At 40.1% G+C, this 21,657-nt stretch overlaps 1 pseudogene; it reads right to left on the reverse strand.

The window, feature by feature from the left end:
- Positions 1–1,581: 1,581 nt before the first annotated feature.
- LOC149034338 (uncharacterized) lies at positions 1,582–6,776 on the reverse strand (annotated as a pseudogene).
- Positions 6,777–21,657: the final 14,881 nt, after the last annotated feature.

Consider the following 21,657-nt stretch of genomic DNA (forward strand, 5'->3'; position numbering starts at 1 on the left):
ACAAAGCAATTTGTTGGGAGGAAGGCAAATTTTAGTGCGCTCTTCGCTTCCGTCATGAATCTGATACCAATGTTTTAGTTTGGTGAGCTACATGTTGACCTGCCGGTGGAATTATATGTAGGAATGATCTCTACAGCTCAGCAGAAATTTAAGAAATTGCAGAAAAAGTTTGTGTATTTGTGTACTTCAGTGTAGCTGCGGTAGTTTGTCTAACTGGCATAGTGTACTTGGGAGAGTTGCTGCAAATGGTGCTATGGAAGTGGTTTAGCGTATTAACGGAAGATCGCGCAATTTTTTTGATCGATACGATTTGTTGTAGTAGCCTTAGTGTTTGAAGTAGGTTTATTCAGTGTTGAATGAATGAAAACTTTATTTATCCATGGTATTCATCATCACTAAGAAGTGCTATCCCAAGGAGCCATACATGAAAACTATGATAAATAAAATAACACTATAATTTGAAGAAGCCAGCGCATACGAACTTATTATAGACCACGCGTGAACGAAGCCCTTCAGGGACAGGGTCTTTCATACTAAGCAAGTTACCAATCTTTAAAGAAGAGAAAACCAGCTTGATATCCAAATCATTGCAATAGCGCCTAATACAATGGCGAATCTTTTTCTGGGTGAAAGCAGAAAAATGGCCTTTGTAGGGTAGCTTAAAGTAAAACGTAAGTGAAGTGGTGGGAAGGGAACCCCGGGGATGATGATTGCTTTGGGTCCCAGTTATGTAACGGTTTATAACCTTTTCGATTAAATGGGCAGGGAAAAGATTCTTTTTTAGAATATTCAAAAGCTCAGTAATATCCTCATGAAACCCTAAACAGGTGCCATCAATCTTGTAGGCCTTATCAACGACAGTTTTAATGAGACCCACTTTGTAAGAATACGAAGTGAGGATGAAATAATTGGTTAATAACCCTGTGAAAGTTTTCTTGGGCTATTTAAATTAAATTAATTAAATCAAATTAAATACATTTATATAGTGCCATCGTTCATTAAGTGTCCATGGCGCTTTACAATATCCTAAAAGCCATAAAAATTGAAATCTTAGGAATTAAATAGACTATAACTACAAGTAAAAACTACAAATCAAATGCACGCTTAAAAAGATAAGTCTTAAGATTAGCCTTAAAAACTGCCTCTGATGATGAAAGCCTGATCTGGAGTGATAGTTTATTCCAGAGCCTTAGTGCCGCCACGGAAAAAGCCCTTTCACCATACGTTTTAAGATTCGCTCAAGGCTCATCAAGCAACCTGTTGAAGATCTTAGTGTGCGACGAGAGTCATTATACTTCAATAGGTCTTTAATGTAATTTGGGGTCAGTTCATTTGGCCATCTTATCCATTTAGACAGGTTGGACACTTTTAACGATGTGATGTAGTTTGTTTTCAAAAACGCTGCTTCAATTTTGAGAAAATAAAAAAAAAATCTATTTTTGCTGTCGGCGACTTCAAAAGAGCCAAAATTTTAGACGAAATAGGTCGTTCTGAAAATTTCGCCTGCATGCTAAAGGGAAGAAGGAGAGATAAAATATTTTCCGATGCGTCAGTTCATAGAGGGTTTTGCTTCTAGTTTGGTGGTAAATATTCAACTTAGCAGTAATCTGAACAGCGAAAAATAATATTTTAGAACTGCTTTATTCTTACCAAAAGAAATTTATATTTTGGCTGAAAGTCGCGATTAAAATTTTAGGCATGTGCTACACCTTGGTTTACCCTGAGACTCAAGCCATAAGGCCTTTAAACATTGTACCAAAACATATGTAAAAACTGGCTTGGGTAATTCAGTCTGCGCTTCACACGAACCCTCCGAAGTTGAACAAAATTTGGTTGAGGCCCCGTCCACACGTATCCGGATAAATTTGAAAACGGATAAATATTTATCCGTGTTCAAATTTATTCGCGTCCACACGTTGCCGTTTGCGAATCGTTTTTGGTGTCCACACGTAAACGTCAAACAATGCCGTGATGAACTGAACAAAATGTGCAAAATTGAACCACTAAATGCTAAGTTTGAAGGGGCCAAAGTAACTTCTGTTGAAACAGTGTTTAAAATACATATCTCTGATTTCCTGAAGCAAAACAGTGACTTAGAACCAATCACAGATAAAATCAAAATCAATGGTGATGGTGCCAGAATGACGAGAAATTCAAATTTTATTTTACTTTCATTTTCTTGTTACGTCATCGTTTTCAAATCGTTTTCAAATTTATCCGGATAAGGCGCCCACACGGAGACGCTTAGCCAGCGTTTTCAAATTTATCCACTCTGCAGAGCGTTTTCAAATTTATCCGTTTTCGGTGCGTGAAAACGCCGTTTACGAGTGGACGGAGCCCGTAACCGTATGAATATTTATCCGTTTTCAAATTTATCCGGATACGTGTGGACGGGGCCTCAAGTAGCGGTTTGTTGGTGTTTACTGCGGCTTGCCGCTACTGCCGAAAACTTAACTCGCATGAAATTTTTAACAGATTTGTGTTTTAAAAAAATTACCTTACTGTCTTACCCTTTTTTTGGTTGACTTCAAATTTGTCTCGGGCAATTTGCTCCCTGGTTATCCTTGTTTCTTCTTCCCAAAATTATGCTCAACGAACTCGAAGCAGCGAACCCTCTAACTTCACCCGGGAACTTCAGCAGTCGAGTATTTTATCGGAAATATTAGATTCGATCAATCCTTTCTTTTCCATCCAATTTTCACATCTTGTACGCTTTCAAAGATTAAGCTTTCATAAAGCTCAAAATAATTTGCAGGTAAACGCTCCAGTTGTCAAGGGCACATTTGTCTTAAATTATGTTGTAGCTGTGGAGTTGCGTAACAGAACAAAATTATTCCCACCGGGAGGGTGTAGAGAAACAACGACGTGAAAGGGACCTGTTTCCGTTGTTTTCGATTTCACTTTAAGTGAATATTTTATAATTCTCTTGCAGCCTTTTCTTCGAATTTCGACTTTCCATCAGGCCATAAATAATTGGGTTTTTTTTTTGTTTGTTTTTTTGTTTTTTAATACGGTGTTCTAATCTACGACTCTAGACATGTTCGCAATACCATTTTGCTCGAATTAAAAAGGAGAACAAAACAAGGGTCTTACAAAATTAAACTTTTCACAAAATTAAAAAAAAAACAATCGACAAACAAGCTCTTGAGTTGAGTTTTCTATGAGACTTTTGCTGTAAAGCGCTGTACTCTTTACTATAATTATGCCGATGTTTATTGGTTGACCTTCATAGGCAAGTCTTTCAGACAGGCAAATGTTTTGACACATCACAGATATCGTTTAAACAAAGCGCGATTTAAAGTTTTCCCTGACAGGTGCATTTTTTGCCAAAGGTGATCAACCTCTCGATGTAAGGAGCTTTCCTCTTCACTTTGATGTCGGTTGTCGGAATATCAAAGTGCTCGCAGATATTCTGAAGCATCTGAATTGCAAATTTTGACAGCTTTGAATCTGCAATAAGTTCGCAAATGTAGTAACTGTCATAGCAGATGGGATGACTGAGGGAAACTTCTTGAAGGATTTCACTTCTCAGCTCGCTGAAGGCTTCCTCATCTTCTACGTTCTGGTTTTCTTCAATGTCACTCTCCGTCATTTTCACTGAGCGTACGCTTGGAGGCTAGCCTTGAGAAGAAACTTGAAACTTTCTGGCCAGTCAGAAATTCAGAACTTGTAAAAAGGCGGTTTCCATTGCTGTCCCTGGCAGTCATCATGGACTTGGCTACAGACGCTGTATCCGCTTTCTGGCCAGTCGTCTCTCCAATACGGAATTTACTTGTCAAGTAATCTTTTTGCTTTTCTGTAAATCTTGTTCGTCCAACATGACTAGACTTCAGAGCCCATCCCATCGGTAAACACGGATGACTTGTGAGGTTTAGAGGCTTTCTAGCTTGTATCTGTGGTATACCACAGAACTGCTCCTGTAGTCTGTCTGCGTAGGCGAGCACTGCTCTGTCAAGAAACGTCTCATTCTCTAAAGCACGTTCGTGTTTTCCAAGATCCAGATGGTGCTGTAAGGAGGAAAACCTTTGATACGTTTTCACACATCCTTCCTCCGGACAGGAAAAAAGAGGAACAGTCGAGGTGTCACCCACAGGCTCCTCCTCGGTATCTGAACATCTCTGAGAATTAGCAGCTGCGCGAGGCTGAGGCCTGGACTTCACTTTAATGAAATGTGCATTAGGCATTCTCTCTCCATCACATTTCACAAGATCTGGAACCTGCAGCACCTGCGGAGTATTAAGCTCTGAAAGCCGTATGCATTTACCAGGTCCTATTCCACACACCTTCCAAACCCTCAGGCCTCCGTCGTTGTATTTAATATTAGAAATCAAACTCACGCCTGCAATATTCACATTCAAAGAGGGTTTTGCGATGAGCTGCATAATGTAACATCGACTCCAGGAACACCCCCTGATGACTGGATAGCGTCTCCCATTTCCCTGGAAGTCTCGATGTTAGACCCTTGGTTAAGGTAAACTCTCATGTGCGATTTAAGTGACGCTGCCTTTCTGTCACAAGGCCCTTTACCACCCTGTGGGTCCGAGAAGTCCAGGCGTTTCACGGAAACCCCATAACAGCGACTTTCAAAGCTAGCTCCCACTATAGTAGCTCCACAGTGGTAGCAGCCAGCATTGTCCTGCCTATAAAATACAGATTTCAGTTGAGGTAAGAGTGACTTCAGCTTTCCAATGACAGCCTTCATAATTGACAGCACCGCGCAGCTGTCTTGGTTGCCGGTTTGGAAAACGTGTACGAAGGTCATCATCTGCAATTCTTTGTTTTCTGCCCGACGAGTAGCTACGGTAATGTGCCAGGACATGCCTCTTTTGCAAACCAATCACTTTGGCTTTCTCTGAACTTTTTTAAGAGAAATTTCATGGCCCAGTCCTGTAAAGGAAAGTACTGAACTTTCATCGAGAGCATTAATCACCTCTAGTCGAGCTTCATCCCGATTAACACATCGGAGTAGGTGTGCTTTCCATGCCAAGATGTTTTGCTTAGCCTGACCTTTGATGAAGGTCAACTCTTCTATGACGTCACGTGACACATTTCTATTTGACATCTTCTCAAGAGCGTCGTGTATATCTGCCAGAACTGACGCGAGCAACTCACAACGATCGCAGTTTTCTAGATGATCATGTGGACAGGTCATCTGATAATCCTTGTCCTTTGGATCGCTCAGGGCATATGCTCTGCAATGGTCTGGAATGTTCGATTGTTTCGAAACGTGCACCTGCACAGACAATATCAGTTAGTCATAAATAATCACCTTTTATTTGCCTAGGTCAACACATGAAATAAAAATATGCTTCACTAGCGAGGAAAAATGCAATTTTAAAGCCGTCTTTAAAAAATCCGAACGTCCTAATCACGTGACCGGTATCATAACAACCTGAAGATTACATAGAGTGTCTCTTCATAAAAACATTTACCAACACGTTAGGTTAAGTTTCTGTACGTTCCAACGAAGAAAATATACATCCCCAAAGCTAGCCTCCCACTTTTTCGCTCAGGCAAACTGGCCATTTTTAAATGCCCCATATAACATTACTCTTTTAAATATGCGAGGTGCTCTTAGTTGCTCAGTGTCTGTCCTCGCACTGAGATAAATTCCACTTTTAGACATGGTCACGTGACTGATGACGTCATCACACCACGTTTGCGGGAAATACATACATCAGGGCAAGTGTCTCTTTTTCAAGCTTGAACCTGTTTGTTGAGGTCTCTATACATGCACATTATTAAGTTTATTTCAATTTTACCTTAAAATCGACCTTCAAATAAAGCTTTGCAGACTTCAAGTGTTCCTTTTGTTCCCTTGCCCAAGTCATTCCCATAAATTCGTCGCCCAATCTGTTTACTACGTCAGCGAGATCGTTGAACGCCTGACCCCCTGCAGAACTTGTATAATCGAGAGCTTGAAGAGACTTTCGTTCAGAGGGGGAACAAACAGTCAGGATTCTCAAGAGTGTTCTTTGACTCAGTGGTGTGACGCCACATTCCTCTGAATAAGTCAAATACTGCTTGACTATATACTCTGGTATCATCAGGCGAAGAACATTTGGTACTGTGATGATCTCTTTAGTTGACAGTTTTATTGATTTCTTCCCGAAAGGAAGGTCCTGGATTGCATGAGGGCTCGTTATAAAGTCCAGAAAGTGGTCCAGTTGAGTTTGAGATACTGCCATCCTCGTCTAGGAAGACTGCAGCAATGGTGCGACACCTCTACCCTCGACCAGGATATGCTTTCTTGCTTCACTGAGCCGATACCTCGTAAGGTTTGGAATCCATTTGTGAAGCGCTTTGTATGAGACCTTGTCCGCCATTATAGACAATATTTGCCGCCTGGTTTGCCAATTATTAGCATTCCTGTAGCATTCCGCCAGCGCCTGCATAAGCACTTCATCTTCGCGCTCCTCGTCATCATTAAAAGGGTGTTGTCCAAAAGATTTGGACGTAACCATTGACTGCCAAAGTTGATCGCTCTGATTTGGTGCTACTTCGTCTAACACAGCATCAACCGCTTGTTTTGCTTTACGTGTGTGACGACGCTTTGTTCGTTCGCTAGCCTCTTCTTATTGAGTCTTCATATGATGTCTTACAGGACTTATGTCCCTGCTTTCTAGAAAGGAATTTGGCTTTTCAAGTGGTTTCCATTCTGATGTGAGTGGATCATCTACGTCTGTTAGGGAGTAGACACTTGTTGCTGGAGTCTGAGGGTCGATGAGAAAGAGAGACGAAGGTGAGCCCTCTGCCACTGAACTTTCTGATGTACTCATTTTTGTTTCATCCTATAGTAAATTTATGGAATTTAAAAGTTTAACTAAAAAGAAACCTTATTACGAAAGGACCTGAATGGTAAAAAAATTAGCTATACATTTGACCCATTAACTGCAGTGTTAGAGGAAAAGCTTTGTTTAATTAGAGCTGGGTTAGTGTTTAAAAGGGCGGGGGTAGCGGGTGATAGTGTCACTATTTCTCAAACTAATTTTCCGTCATCAATGCGTAATAATAAACTTATTTTTACGTAGCCGTGCTGCCCCTTTCCCGGGCTGCCTTTTCCTTCAACAGGGCATAGTGGCCTGAGGACTAAGTTCCATCACGGTCACAATAGCTTGCACGTCAAGTAATGTTCTCTTACCAAAGATAGCTCCCCCATTTGAAACGTGAATTGGCTATCCTCAAAAGCCTCTGGTGGAGTTATCGTCTCAGTTTTCATTTCGCTCAACATTTTCCTGCATTTAGGGCATACACCTAATTGTGACTACCCAATTAAAACTAGCCTGTTTCTGACGTCTTGCCTGGTTAATTGGGAAGTAACGCAAAAGAATTCGAAAGAAGATAATAGCGTACGGGAAAAATTATAGCTGGGGAAATCTCCTCGCCCCAAGCCCCTCCCCTACTTCGTCTCTTGATCCCATCGCCTTTCACGCCAGCGCGCTGCACCCCAAAGGCCGGTAACAGCCTTTATTGAAACAGATCTAGACAAACCTACAAGCAAACAAACTATCGCCATCTTTAAGATTGTATGGTTAAAACCTCGTAGTTGCATTGTAATCACGTTTTATTGAAACTGAATAACTAATCACCGTATTGCAGCTCAAATTACCAAAAAATAGTACTCAGAAAAAACATTCAGTTTACTGACACTTTCGCCAAGAAAAACAACAATGTTGATACTTATATTTTAAAGAGTACAAACCTGAGCCACAGCAAGAAAAACTCCAGTTTCTTTTAGCACTGCATAGGAGCCCGCTATCTGCTTTTGGTCTTTTGCTGATATCCTCGCTATGATGAGACAGTATTAAAGGCACTTTGCACTTGTCCGGAACTCGGCGTGTCCATTCAATACCTAGCGAAGCTCTATGTGCTGGACATAATGTCATCTGGTCAATATTTTGGGGAGAGAAGAAGATGGATGCTCTCGCCAGAATCAACTCAACTTCATTATCTATAGTTTGTGTAGTGTGATCGTCCGGGTGAGTGTAGTTCTGAAAAGAACTGTTGTTGGTGACTGACGTTTCGACTATCTGTGCGATAGTCATCTTCAGAGTCAAGTAAGGAATAGTTGTCAGTCGATGATGTTATAAAGTCTGGTCTGTTGAACGTGATTGGTCTGTTTAGCCGTGATGTGATTGACTGGAAGACTCGTGTAGAGTTTATTAACAGTCATTGGTCGGTTTCGATCCGTCTGTTGTTTGTCGGTCTGTTTGTCGGTTTGTTCACGTCGTTAATGAGTCGTTTGTAAGGTGCTGGTAATTGTTGACATCTGTTGAGAGGCGTCTGTTCTAAGTTAGTGAACCAGCTTTCCAGAGTCAGTCGTTGAAAGTAGTTTGTACTGTAGGTTAAGCATTTAGCAGAGTCCCAGTCGATTCTGTGATTAGTTTGCCGGTGATGTTCAGAAATGTGATTGTTTACATCGCCATTTCTAGTAGATCGTTTGTGTTCAGTTAGTCGCGTGTTAAGGTTTCTACCAGTCTCACCAATGTAGGAGGCCTGGCAGTCGGAGCATTCGATCTTATAAATCGCTCCCTGTCTGTTGTTGGGTTCGTCTTTGTCTTTAACGTTGGTCAGCAAATGTCGTAAAGTAGTTATAGGCCTGTGAGCTACGCGAATGTTGTAAGGTTGTAGGATCCGCGCGATAGCCTCAGAAGTGCCTTTGATGTAGGGTATAGTAGCTGTAGTCGTGATAGATGTGGAGTCCCTGTTAGTTTCTGTAGTGTCGGTCACCCTGTGAGTGTTTCGTCTAATGAAGTCAGTGTTGTAGTTGTTTTTGTCAAAAACACGGTCAAGGTACTTGTTTTCGTCAGATAAACTGTCCGGTGTGTTGCAAACAAGTTGCGCTCGTCTTGTCAATGTCTTGATAGTCGTAGCTTTGTGGGAAGTCGGGTTGTAGGATGATTCGTCAAGAAGTCTGTCGGTATGCGTCGGTTTTCTGTATATTGTTGTTCGTAGTTCGTTGTTGTTTCGGCCTACCAAACAGTCGAGAAAAGGAAGCTTGCCGTCTTCTTCGATCTCCCTGGTAAACTGAATGTCGGTGTTTTGTTCGTTAAGGTGATTGTGAAAAGCGTCAATTTCGTCTTTGTGTACGGCGGTAAATGTGTCGTCTACGTAGCGTAACCAAAGCGGTATGGTTTGTCGGCAAGTTGCAAGGGCGCGTTCCTCGATGTTTTGCATCACAATTTCTGCGACAACAACGGAGACCGGCGACCCCATAGCTGTTCCGTGCAACTGCTTGTAGTGTTTCCCGTTGTACTGAAAGTAAGTCGATGTAAGGCAGAGGTTAAGTAGGTCCATAATGTCTTCTGTCGGTAATGGTAGTGCATCAGTAGACTGATGGATGGCGGTTTCAGTACACTGTAGAGCCAATTGAAGTGGAATACTGGTGAACAGTGATTTCACATCAAAAGACACAAGTTTGTAGTCGTCAGGTATCTGTACGTCTTTGATAGCGTCAATAAAGTTCTCAGTTGATTGTAGTTTACGTCTCGATTTGTCAGTCAGTGGTTGCAGTATCGTCGTAAGGTATTTCGACAGTTGGTACGTCGGGGACCCACAGAATGAGACTATAGGTCGCATAGGTATCCCAGGTTTGTGTAGTTTCGGTAGTCCGTAAAGTTTAGGTGGTTGTGGTACAGAGCACCTCAGCCGGTAGTAGCGTTGAGTGTCAAAGGCTTCAGTCTTTTTGAGCGTAAGTAATTTGTTGTTGAGTTTGCGTTGTAGTGCTGGCGTCGGGTCACGTTTAAGTAATTCGTAAGTTTGTTTGTCGTTAACAAGTGCGTCCATTTTGTCATAGTAGTCAGTCTTGTCCATAACAACAGTAACACGTCCTTTGTCGGCTGGTAGTATAACAATTTCCTTGTCGTTTTTCAGTCGTTTCAGTGCTTGTTGTTCGTCTTTGGTTAAGTTGCTGTCAGTTATAGAGGCTGATTGTATCGTGGAAGCAATTCTACTTCTGATGTTGTCCTTGGCAGGTTCTGATAAGTCTCGTTGACGAGAAAGAGCCGCCTCAACACTGGATACAATAGACTCGGTCGGTATACGTTTAGGCGTCACTGAGTGTTTCAGTCCGTAAGATAGTACTTGAGTCTCAGTCTTGTCTAGGGGACGGGAAGAGATGTTCCTGACCCAGTTGTCGTCGGTTCTTTGTCGTCTTTTGTCTTTGTTATGTTGAAGTCTCGTCAGTTTTTGTTGATGTTTGTCACGAGCTTGGTAACTCGTTTTGTCGGCTCTTCTGTCGGCAATAGCTGTGACTGTGTCGAGTAAGGTAGTCGGTAATTGCTGTTCCAGTTTGTCAAGTAGTTGTTGTAATTTGTTATTGTAGTGGTTGAGTCTTCTGTGACAGTCGTTAATCCGCGCTTTGACCAGTCGTCGGCAGGTGGATTTGACGATCTGGATGGCCTCTTGTGTGTTCAACGGGGACCTAAGTCGAAGTCCGGCCGGAACGAGACCAAGATCTAAATGCTTAACCTACAGTACAAACTACTTTCAACGACTGACTCTGGAAAGCTGGTTCACTAACTTAGAACAGACGCCTCTCAACAGATGTCAACAATTACCAGCACCTTACAAACGACTCATTAACGACGTGAACAAATCGACAAACAGACCGACAAACAACAGACGGATCGAAACCGACCAATGACTGTTAATAAACTCTACACGAGTCTTCCAGCCAATCACATCACGGCTAAACAGACCAATCACGTTCAACAGACCAGACTTTATAACATCATCGACTGACAACTATTCCTTACTTGACTCTGAAGATGACTATCGCACAGATAGTCGAAACGTCAGTCACCAACAACAGTTCTTTTCAGAACTACACTCACCCGGACGATCACACTACACAAACTACTGATACTCCTGGGTTCAAACCATTTACTTCATTATCTATGCCGTGAAACGCAAACATCGCCTTATGGCCGGTTACATCCCGCTGACAGCTAAGTAATGGAATACATTCCTTTGCTCTGTTCCTGTCTCTTCTGTCGTGACCGCATTGGCCTCCCACAATCGATAGAAATGAACAAGTATTTTCCATGGTTCCTAAAAGACTTGAACCAGTTTTCGTGTTTCACTTCATTAAGTTTATACTTAATTTTTGACGTAGATGTCAAAAACTGACTGTTGTAAAATTAAATTAATTACCAGCCAGACTATATCTTTTTAAAAGTATTTAATCGTTACGATGCAAAGAGATGTGATGGTCGAAAAGTCTAAGAGGTTTATACACTGCTGTTTTCTGCTATTTTGATAAAACAATCCCTTTTTTCAGTCACCCGGAGCGGACAGAAGGATTTTGCTCTTTGTCACGCAACTGCGCTCCTTATCGGTCTATCTCCTCAATTTGTAACTCTGTTGTAACTAATTTAGAGGGTAGCAACATCAATCATATTCATTTAAAAAGCCAATAAACCTTGTCTCAATTTAATGTTTGTCTTGCGATAGCGTATTTAAAAAATACGTTAGATTTCGGCCAGTAAAAAGGTTATCGTTCCCTTTCAGTAATAACAAGTCGTTTATGCTAAGTATACGTATTCAAATGTCTCATATTTCAACCAAATTTTGTTCAACTTCGGAGAGTTCGTGTCAAGCGCAAACTGAATTACCCAGGCCAGTTTTTACATACGTTTTAGTAAAATGTTTAAAGACCTTATGGCTTGAGTTTCAGGGTAAACCAAGGTGTAGCACATGCCTAAAATTTTAATCGCAACTTTCGGCTAAATTATAAATTTCTTTCGGTTAAGAATAAAGCAGTTCTAAAATATTATTGTTCGCTGTTCAGATTACGGCTAAATGGAATATTTACCACCAAACTAGAAGTAAAACCCTCTAAGAACAAACGCATCAGAAAATATTTTATCTCTCTTTCTTCCCTTTTGCATGCAAGCAAGTTTTGAGAACGACCCATTTCGTCTTAAATTTTGGCTGTTCTGAAGTCGCCGACAACAAAAATAGATTTTATCGGTTTTCTCCAAATTAAAGCGGTCTTTCTGAAAACAAACTACATAATGTTTAGTTACTTACTAATACCTTTCCATGGGCAAAATATCAGCGGAAAAAATTTTCGGCTCTGACCGCGAAATTTCAGTTTTGCTCGATTTTTATAGGCATTGACTCTTAAATAGTTACCCAATAAAAAATTTTTCTTGTGAGACCAGATTACCCAATTGAACCAGCCTCACCAAACGAACTTTTATGTAGTCAGTCCTCTTCTAGCAGTTGCACCATTTTCATTAGGTAGATAATTCTGATCAGACTATTTCTACCAGTAACCCATTTTACATAGCAAAAACGTTTTTACTGGCTGAGTCATTTTAACCAGTTGAACTATTTTTAGTCCATTCTATCTGGTTTGAACCTTTCCGCCAGCTGAGTCAGAGTCCCAGTTAAGCCGTTTGAATCGGTTAAGCCATTTTAACCACTAGGACCATTTAACTGAACCGGTTGGACCTACTTAGACCATTTCTATCAATTAAATCACTTTATTTGGTTGCAAAATTTTGACCAAACGGACCATTCCAAGTGGTTGGGCCATTTTATTTGCTTAGACTCTTTTAAGCGGTTGAACCATGTTATGCAGGTAGACCACTTAAGCCGGCTGAACCATAATTAACTCGTTTTCCCATCTCAGCCCTTTGGGTTACTTTAAACAGTCATACCATTTTCTTTGGTTAAAACATTAAAACCACTCTGACCATTTTTTCTAGTTTCACCATTTTTAGCAGTTGGATCAATCAAAAAATTCTAATCATTTTCCTTAGCAAGGACATTTAAACCAGTTCGAACATTTTATTTAGTTACACATTTTTAAGAAGTTGGAAGATCTCATTTAGTTACTTAACTTCAACCGATTAAACCGTTTCAAAAACTTGGACTATTTGTCTTTTTACACTGTTTTAAGAGGTGGGACCGTTTTACCTTACTTATGCATTTGACCGATGGGCCGATTTTTTCCTAGTTTTATAATTTTATGTTAAACAGCTGGACCACTTAATCTTGTAAGACCATCTTAAACAATTGGACTATCTTAGCCAACTGTACCATATACAGTTTCACTACTTTATATTGTAAAATAATTTTTTTTTGTCATGGTGGTAAATAACACTTTCAAAAGGCAATTCTAATTTTTTGGCTCGTGATGCGGTCTCTATGGATGTGGATCACAACATCTCAACTGCATACTTCTAGTCTTCTTCGGGCAATGAGGTCGATTGAGTGCGCATCAACTGTTGTGCTCAGTTTGGAAGTACATGGCTGTGATTGGTAGGATGAGGTTACCTCTGTGGTCCCTCTGATCGATGGTATTCAGGCTCCTAGGATTTCGATTCAACTTTCCCTGTTGATATTGTTAGGGTGAAGGAGGTCTTTCACCCTGCAAGCGTAGAAAAGGGGTTCACGATCTATTGATCTATGGGGGTCCAAAATGACGGTGGTAGTCTTGGCTTAGTTACATCACTCAAACCTCGTTCCCGTTTGTCTCATTTGATAAAGAGGGAATCGTTAATGTTTTCATTAACAAAGTATTGCCTTGATTTTATAATATTTACAACGATAGACAGTAAATTTCACTTTTCACCCACATTTACTTCCAACCTTTTCTTTTGAACCAGAAACAGAAATGATATACGTTTAAAACACATGACATCATCCACCCTTGTAAAATGCAATAGCATGATCATTTCAATTGTAATGCCTCCTTATCCCGACATTACTTTGTTTCTTTGCTACACTAGCGAACACTGAACTACTGCTCGTACTCTAGATATGACAATCAACCACAAAATTCCCTAAACCAGAAAACATTAAACATAATCCAAAAAATCATGTGTCAATTCACGAGTTTGCTCACAGAGCACTTTGATCTTTAGTTACACTACGTGTGCCAGTTGGACCATTTTAACTATTTTGGCCATTCTCACCAGTTGGACCATTTAAATAAGAGAGACCATTTTAGGCAATTGAACCATTTTAACCTGGAGCACCATATCAACCACCATTAGCAATGTGTCTAGTAGTTGGAGCATTGTAACCAATTGAACAATTTCATTAGACCATTTTAACCAGCTAAACAGTTTTAACCAGTTGAACAATTTCAATCAGTTGAAACCTTCCCTCCAGTTGATCCATTTTATCCAGTAGGACCAGTTTAGGCAATTGGGCCATTTTACTCAATCTGATCATCTTAAACAGTAGGACAATTTTAACCAGTTGGACAGTTTTAACCAGTTCAACCATGATAATCAATCTGATCATTCCAACGGGTCGGAACATTTAACCTGTTGAACGATCTTAACCAATTGAAACCTTTTAACCAGCTGGGTCATTTTAACCACTTAGCCCAGCTAAACTAGTCGGATAATTTTAATTACTTCGGTTGGTCTACTTGAATTAGTTAAGGCGATTTTAACCAGTTGAACCATTTTACCTCGTTGGATCAATTAAAAATCGCTACCCTGTTTCATAAAAATCACATGTGGACATTCTTATTGTCCCACCATACAGAAAATGTTTCACAATGGACCAACTTAAATGGCATAATTTTGCACAAGTTTGCGATAGCTTGGTAGTAGAGTGTTCGAAGTACTAATGGGAGGATCGTAAGCTCAACATCCATCGGGAGCAGTTGGAGTTTCCCTTTTTCTCCGAGTATATCTGTGTCATTTAGTGAATAACATCTTTGTTACTTAAGTAACCTGGATTATAATTTTCCATTTTTATTTACACCATTGTATTACATAGGTATCACCAATCGACGCTCCTGTTCTCGCAGTATACAGGAAGTTTGTCACAATGGGCATAGTTAACCGACTGACTTTCCACGAGTCTCCTTTAAATCAGTAGTAGGGTTTCAAAAGCACTAGTCGGTAGGTCGTAAGTTCAAGTCCTATTGGGAGCTTTCAGAGTTTTCTTTTTTCTTGGGGTAGGCTTGTGTCATTCGCTAAATAACAAGCTCCTTCACTCAAATAATCAGGTTTAAAATTTATCATCTTTAATTAGATCATCGTTGCGCATACGCTTCACATATCGAAATTTCTATCCCCTTAGTATGTCAGAAGTTTGCCTTCATGGACCTAGTTATAACTGGCCTAACTTGCCACGTTCCTTTGAATCCCCGCCATAAGATTTACCATTTTTATTTATATCATGGCTGTGCATAAGCATCACCTATCGACGTTCCCATGCTCAATGTAAGCAGGAAATTTGAAAGCATGGACCTAGTCCTACGACCTATAGATATTATAAGTATGGTTGCTTTACTTTCATCCAATATTGCGTTTTTTTTTTCTATCTGGACTAGCGATGAGGCGCTCGGTGTTTTCTCAGGTAATCAATAGCTTAAAATCTTGGCTATCTTCAAAATTAAATTTTGTTCAGAAAGAATGGTATTAGTCCTTGCATTTTCATTAATTTGATTGTTCCGTTAGTATCTCGCGCACTTTAAGGATTCTTCTTCGTTCGATGGTAACTTTAGTATCTCGTGCACTTCTAAGGTTCTTTTTCATTCGATTGATGCTTTGGTAGCTTAGGAACTTAAAGGATTCTATTTCATTCCATTGTTAAATTAGTACTTCGAACACTTTTAGGATACTATTTCATTCGATTGTTACGTTAGAATTTCGCGCACTTTAAGGGTTCTCTTTCATGCGATTGTAACTTTAGTGTATCGTGCCCTTTTAAGGTTCTCTTTCACTTGATTGCTCTGTTTTTAAAAAATAAATCGATGAGCAGCACTATGCAAACAGTAGTTGTAAAACTTCTTCATTCTCTCAGCGTTTCGTCTAACTGTCGTAGACTTCTCCAGGGAGTTTTACAAGTCAACGTTAGCGGCCATGACTGTGTCCGATGATCATATATAGGCTTGGCCGAACTTACGAAGTTTGACAAATTCTGAAAATTTTATAGGCAGGGCGAGGAAAAAAATTGGGGTTCACGGTTTCAGCTAAACATTGTATTTCATTCGATTGTTAGGTATTTTGGCCCTTTTAGGTCTTTCATTCATTGGATTGTTACGTTACTTTCTCAGGAATTTGTAGGGTTTTTTTGTCGTTGGATTGTTACGATAGTATTTTGCTGACTTTAAGGATTCTTTTTCATTCGATTGCTACGTTAGTATTTCACGACATCAAAGATTCTCTTTCATTCGATTCTGGTAATCGGGAGAGCGAGTTTTAACAACGTTGCTGCGCTAATTTCGGACCTCACTTCTTTTATTCAGGGCTTTCAAGGCGCGATTGCATTCAAATTTTTGCGCTTTTAGTGCACATGAATAAATTATGTCCGGGCATTCTGTGCGATGACAGATTATCTGACAGAGCATGACTCTATTTAGACAGATTATCTAGCAGAACAATTCGTAGGCGCTGCTTAAATACAAGCCAACCAAGGTCTGAGATAACCCATAAGAAGGTAAAAGTTCGACTCACAGAGGAACTAGCTGTTGGCAGTCCAATGCTTGGACATGTTTTTGTTATTTGACGGTAAAATAGGAGACCAAGTGACATTTAAAAAAAAAGGTATAGTATTGGCACACTGACGGATATATTGTCTGCTACACAAGTATTAGCAGCAGGCTGCGTTGATAAAACTGTACGGTGCCTGTTGAAAAAAGAACATCTCTGCCAATTATAACGTGTAAGAAGGGCTCGACTCTCAATCCTCGCAGAAGGGTGTTTGAGAGGTTTAATGACACTAGGAACTTAGGACTTCTTTAGAAAAACAGAATAAGATTTACTGTTTTCACCGAGCGAAGGAGCGCTTTCAGAATACCAAAACTTAGTTTATGAGCGAGTAATTTCGCTAACAGACGAAATTGCCCTTCCTTGAACTTAGCCTTTACAATCCCCCCAGTGGTAAGCAGACTACTTGTCCTTTGGATTACACCATTTACACGGATCATCTTGTCTAATACGTTCAAGTTTCACTACAAAGCTAAGTAATAAATGTATCATTTTTTTCTATCCATTTGTGTCATAAAAAAATAAACGAAATAACTAGTACAGGGGTAGGCGGTACAAGATCAGTTTTGAAAAAACTTATCTCATACCAAGCCAGCTCGTAGTATCGTTGAGTATTTTTACGCGTTGCTTGTATTTTGACTCGCCGACGGGCTTGCCAGAATACGGTACAACTCGTAAAAATACTCAGCGATACTACACACCAAAACGTCAAGTAAGATATATGTATTTTTACAAGTCATGCTGTATCTTGACGAGCCCGTCAAGGCGAGTTTAAATGCAGGCAACGAGTGAAAGTACTCAGCGATACTTCACACAAAAACGTCTACTAAGTCATTCTTTATCCAACTGCCTAATTATTTATGTACTTATGGTGAGGCGGGGAAAGCGAAGAAAACAGAGAAGCGGTTTAAGACAGGTCTTGTGTAATGCTCTCGTTGGATTGTCTCCAGAGAAGTCAACTTGTCGCATAAGGTTTCAAAACGATTCAAAGTTGAATTTTATTTCCGATCGTAGTTCTCAAATCGTACACATTTGAAAGTACTGAAAGTGTTTAAAGCGTATATAATTTAAATATATCTTTTTTTCTTAGCAAACATATGAGTAATGTATTTATAACTAAAATTTTAATGTTATCGATACATGTAAAAAATACAGAATTATAGATTCTATTGTGAATAGATTTTACCACTTAAAATAAAGATTTTCGAAGTATTAAAGTGTTCGTTTATCAATGAAAAATGATGAATAATTTTTCGCCAGTAACAAAGCCTGAGTCTACCGGTAGAAAAACTCTCAGAGACATGGATGAGCTCTAAGCAATTAAAAAGAATTTATACGGCACAATAGAAGGCAAGTGTAGCCAACCTGTCAAACAGAGTTTTTTTTTACTGTACAAAAAAAACGAAATTTATAAATAACCTTAGAATATCGCGGGATATTTTTACTCCATTCTAGCGTTATTTGTACTCTACCGCTAGTGCAGTAAGAGATTCTCAGAAAGCCGTTAGCCCAATGACTTAACGGCTATCTTTGCCTCGGTATAGCGAGAAACTCTCAGAAAGCCACAACCACCATGACTTGACGGCTACCTTTGTGTCGGTATAATGGGAGAATATAGATTATGTATAGTTCAGACTGGTACCAACAACCCTAAAAGCCAGCCCGCACGTGAAATCGCGAAACAGATAGTTGATCTTGGGAAGCTAGTGACAAGATCACAAAATTCAAAGTTGTCACGTGATCGCCTGAATTTCACATAACTCTTTTTTTCACGGGGCGTTACGCGGGTGATCACTTAACTTGCAGGATCCACAGAATAGGTACACAAAAAACTAAAAAAAACAAACATTTTTTGCCGGACTGTGCCGCCTAATTTAAAAAAGCTTGCTTAAGCTACTTCTGACAAGGTAATTTGGTATTATCAACTGAGTTGACAACGTAAATTGGCCACCGTATCGAGTTTCAATGTTGACATTTCTAGCGTTAGCCCTTCGTCAGAGCGAATGGATGACTTTGATGACTTGTGGTTGTCAGTGTCCTGTTATTCAGAAAATGGAGCTTCGCTACTGGTAGGATTATGGTGATGACAAAACAAGAATAAGTTAGATGAATGGAAAGCGCTCGTTGATACCATGGGGATTAAGAGTGCCGATTTGAAAGATAAATTTTCGCTCTAGAGCTTTGCAGCTTTCCGGAGTACCTAGATGTAGGGAAGGGCTACAAATTGCCATATGCTTCTTAGAATTATTAGGGAGATTTAAGTGTCTAGCGACTGGTTTGGATGCGTTCTTGTCATTTCTTTTGAAGTTTCGAAGATGTTATCGGAACTAGTCACCTAGTCGTCTTCCTGTTTCACTGTATAACTTTTTGCTATAAGTGCAAGTTATGAATTAGATTTTCGTCACCTGCTCTCCAAAAATATTCACAGGAAAAATTTCGAAGTTTTTGAAGATTGTCATGTTGCTACACGTTTGAAGTCCCTTACATGTTTCTGTCTCATGCTTTTCTATTTATTCAGAAAATAATCATTTGCGTATGAATAGACTAAGTTATTGCAGTAAAAATGTGTTTCATTGCTTACAATTTAACCAACCCAGAAAATATGGCCAGAGGTATGTCACAAGGTTGACATTTTTTCCAATTGTTCTGGAACATTAAACAAAAAAATTTAACGTGGTCCACGGTATAAAACTCGACACTGAGATCCAACATGACAAGCAAGGTGACGTGGCCTTTTTCCACATTGAGTAAAAGATCATTTTTGTCTCAGTGCTGTGATTTTTTCGATACGCACTTTGGAGACCAGAAAATAAGCCGTTTACTATCATGTGATCTTGCATTTGGAAAGCCTACTGACTTTTCCGTGATTTTGGATGTAAACTGCAAGTTGCTGACCGGACGTAGCGTGCTGATTGACGGGAGTCCTGCTTTCTTAAGAAAAGGGTGCCCTGATGTATTCTTTCAGTCCTCTACAAAGACACCGGATCCACGTGACAGCTTAACAGTTTTGCAATGACAGGGAACGGTTCATCTTGGTCAGACGATGGTAGAGGATCACGTGTACAAGTGTTTGTGCTTGAATCCGCAATTATCCGTAACTTCTCGTCAGACAATGGAGTAAATTCAGAAAACTCAATGTCACAACCTGGAGGACTTGTTGGAAAAAGCGAGAGAGCATCATTGATGGTAGAGTGGTTTTCGGCATCTAACTCAGGCCTAAAAGCCGTGATTTTGTGAACAAAATGTTCACTCAAGTCATTTGCCAGCGCATGAGCGTCCGTATGATGGGGTAGAGCCTCATCTGCCCACAAATTCAAAAGGCGTTTACTGACCCGAAAGAGCCTTCCCTGGTTCGAGCTATTATAAGCTATTATTATCAACATATTGCTTGTATTAACCGCGTCTAGAAACATTCATCAATTACAAGGCGTAAGGTCACTTCGCTTTAAATCAGAATTAAGAATTAAATCAGAATTAAGCGTACTGGCTCGCCATTTCTTCTCAGCTCTCCTGGCTTTCATTATTGCATCATTCTTGTAACATTCCACAAGTTCCTCCATGGTGTCAAGGGGGTTACGACAAAAGCTAGAGTTTCCGAAATTCAGCGTGTTTGAGTGTAGAGGCAGGCTTGATTCAGTGAGTAGTTAACGGGGTCATTGTGGCTCCTAACCAATCATAAAGCGCTATGTTGTACCACGTGACCAACGTGGACCAGTCTGCGTCTACGACACGTCTTAAGATCTGTAAGATTCTTGTGGGTATCTCCTCGTTCATCCCTCTCAATATAGGCTACTTTTGAGATAAAGAACACTTCATCTCTTAATTCTAGTCCTCTTCTATTTATTAGAATACCCTTTGTCATGTTAAGTTCAATAACGAAATCCTGTATGATTTCCAAAATCCTCGACCTCTGTTCCAAAAACATAGGTTCTTTAAAATGTCTCAATTATCCATCTCGATGCTTTAGACACGAAAAAAGATTTAAATGAAACGAAATTGCCTTGCCATGGGTTCTTGTCTAATGATTTTGAAATTTATATGTACCGAATCAAAATAATTACATACTGCCTGTGCTATGTAAACTTCTTTTAAACACTTTTCTATATAATGACGATAATCATCGGTCAGATCAGGTGACATTAGACCTATTTAAGGTAAATGGTTTGAACCCAGGAGTATCAGTAGTTTGTGTAGTGTGATCGTCCGGGTGAGTGTAGTTCTGAGAAGAACTGTTGTTGGTGACTGACGTTTCGACTATCTGTGCGATAGTCATCTTCAGAGTCAAGTAAGGAATAGTTGTCAGTCGATGATGTTATAAAGTCTGGTCTGTTGAACGTGATTGGTCTGTTTAGCCGTGATGTGATTGGCTGGAAGACTCATGTAGAGTTTGTTAACAGTCATTGGTCGGTTTCGATCCGTCTGTTGTTTGTCGGTCTGTTTGTCGGTTTGTTCACGTCGTTAATGAGTCGTTTGTAAGGTGCTGGTAATTGTTGACATCTGTTGAGAGGCGTCTGTTCTAAGTTAGTGAACCAGCTTTCCAGAGTCAGTCGTTGAAAGTAGTTTGTACTGTAGGTTAAGCATTTAGCAGAGTCCCAGTCGATTCTGTGATTAGTTTGTCGGTGATGTTCAGAAATGTGATTGTTTACATCGCCATTTCTAGTAGATCGTTTGTGTTCAGTTAGTCGCGTGTTAAGGTTTCTACCAGTCTCACCAATGTAGGAGGCCTGGCAGTCGGAGCATTCGATCTTATAAATCGCTCCCTGTCTGTTGTTGGGTTCGTCTTTGTCTTTAACGTTGGTCAGCAAATGTCGTAAAGTAGTTATAGGCCTGTGAGCTACGCGAATGTTGTAAGGTTGTAGGATCCGTGCGATAGCCTCAGAAGTGCCTTTGATGTAGGGTATAGTAGCTGTAGTCGTGATAGATGTGGAGTCCCTGTTAGTTTCTGTAGTGTCGGTCACCCTGTGAGTGTTTCGTCTAATGAAGTCAGTGTTGTAGTTGTTTTTGTCAAAAACACGGTCAAGGTACTTGTTTTCGTCAGATAAACTGTCCGGTGTGTTGCAAACAAGTTGCGCTCGTCTTGTCAATGTCTTGATAGTCGTAGCTTTGTGGGAAGTCGGGTTGTAGGATGATTCGTCAAGAAGTCTGTCGGTATGCGTCGGTTTTCTGTATATTGTTGTTCGTAGTTCGTTGT

Source organism: Pocillopora damicornis, chromosome 14 (genome assembly GCF_964200805.1).
Source record: "Pocillopora damicornis chromosome 14, jaPocDami1.2, whole genome shotgun sequence".
NCBI lineage: Eukaryota > Metazoa > Cnidaria > Anthozoa > Scleractinia > Pocilloporidae > Pocillopora > Pocillopora damicornis.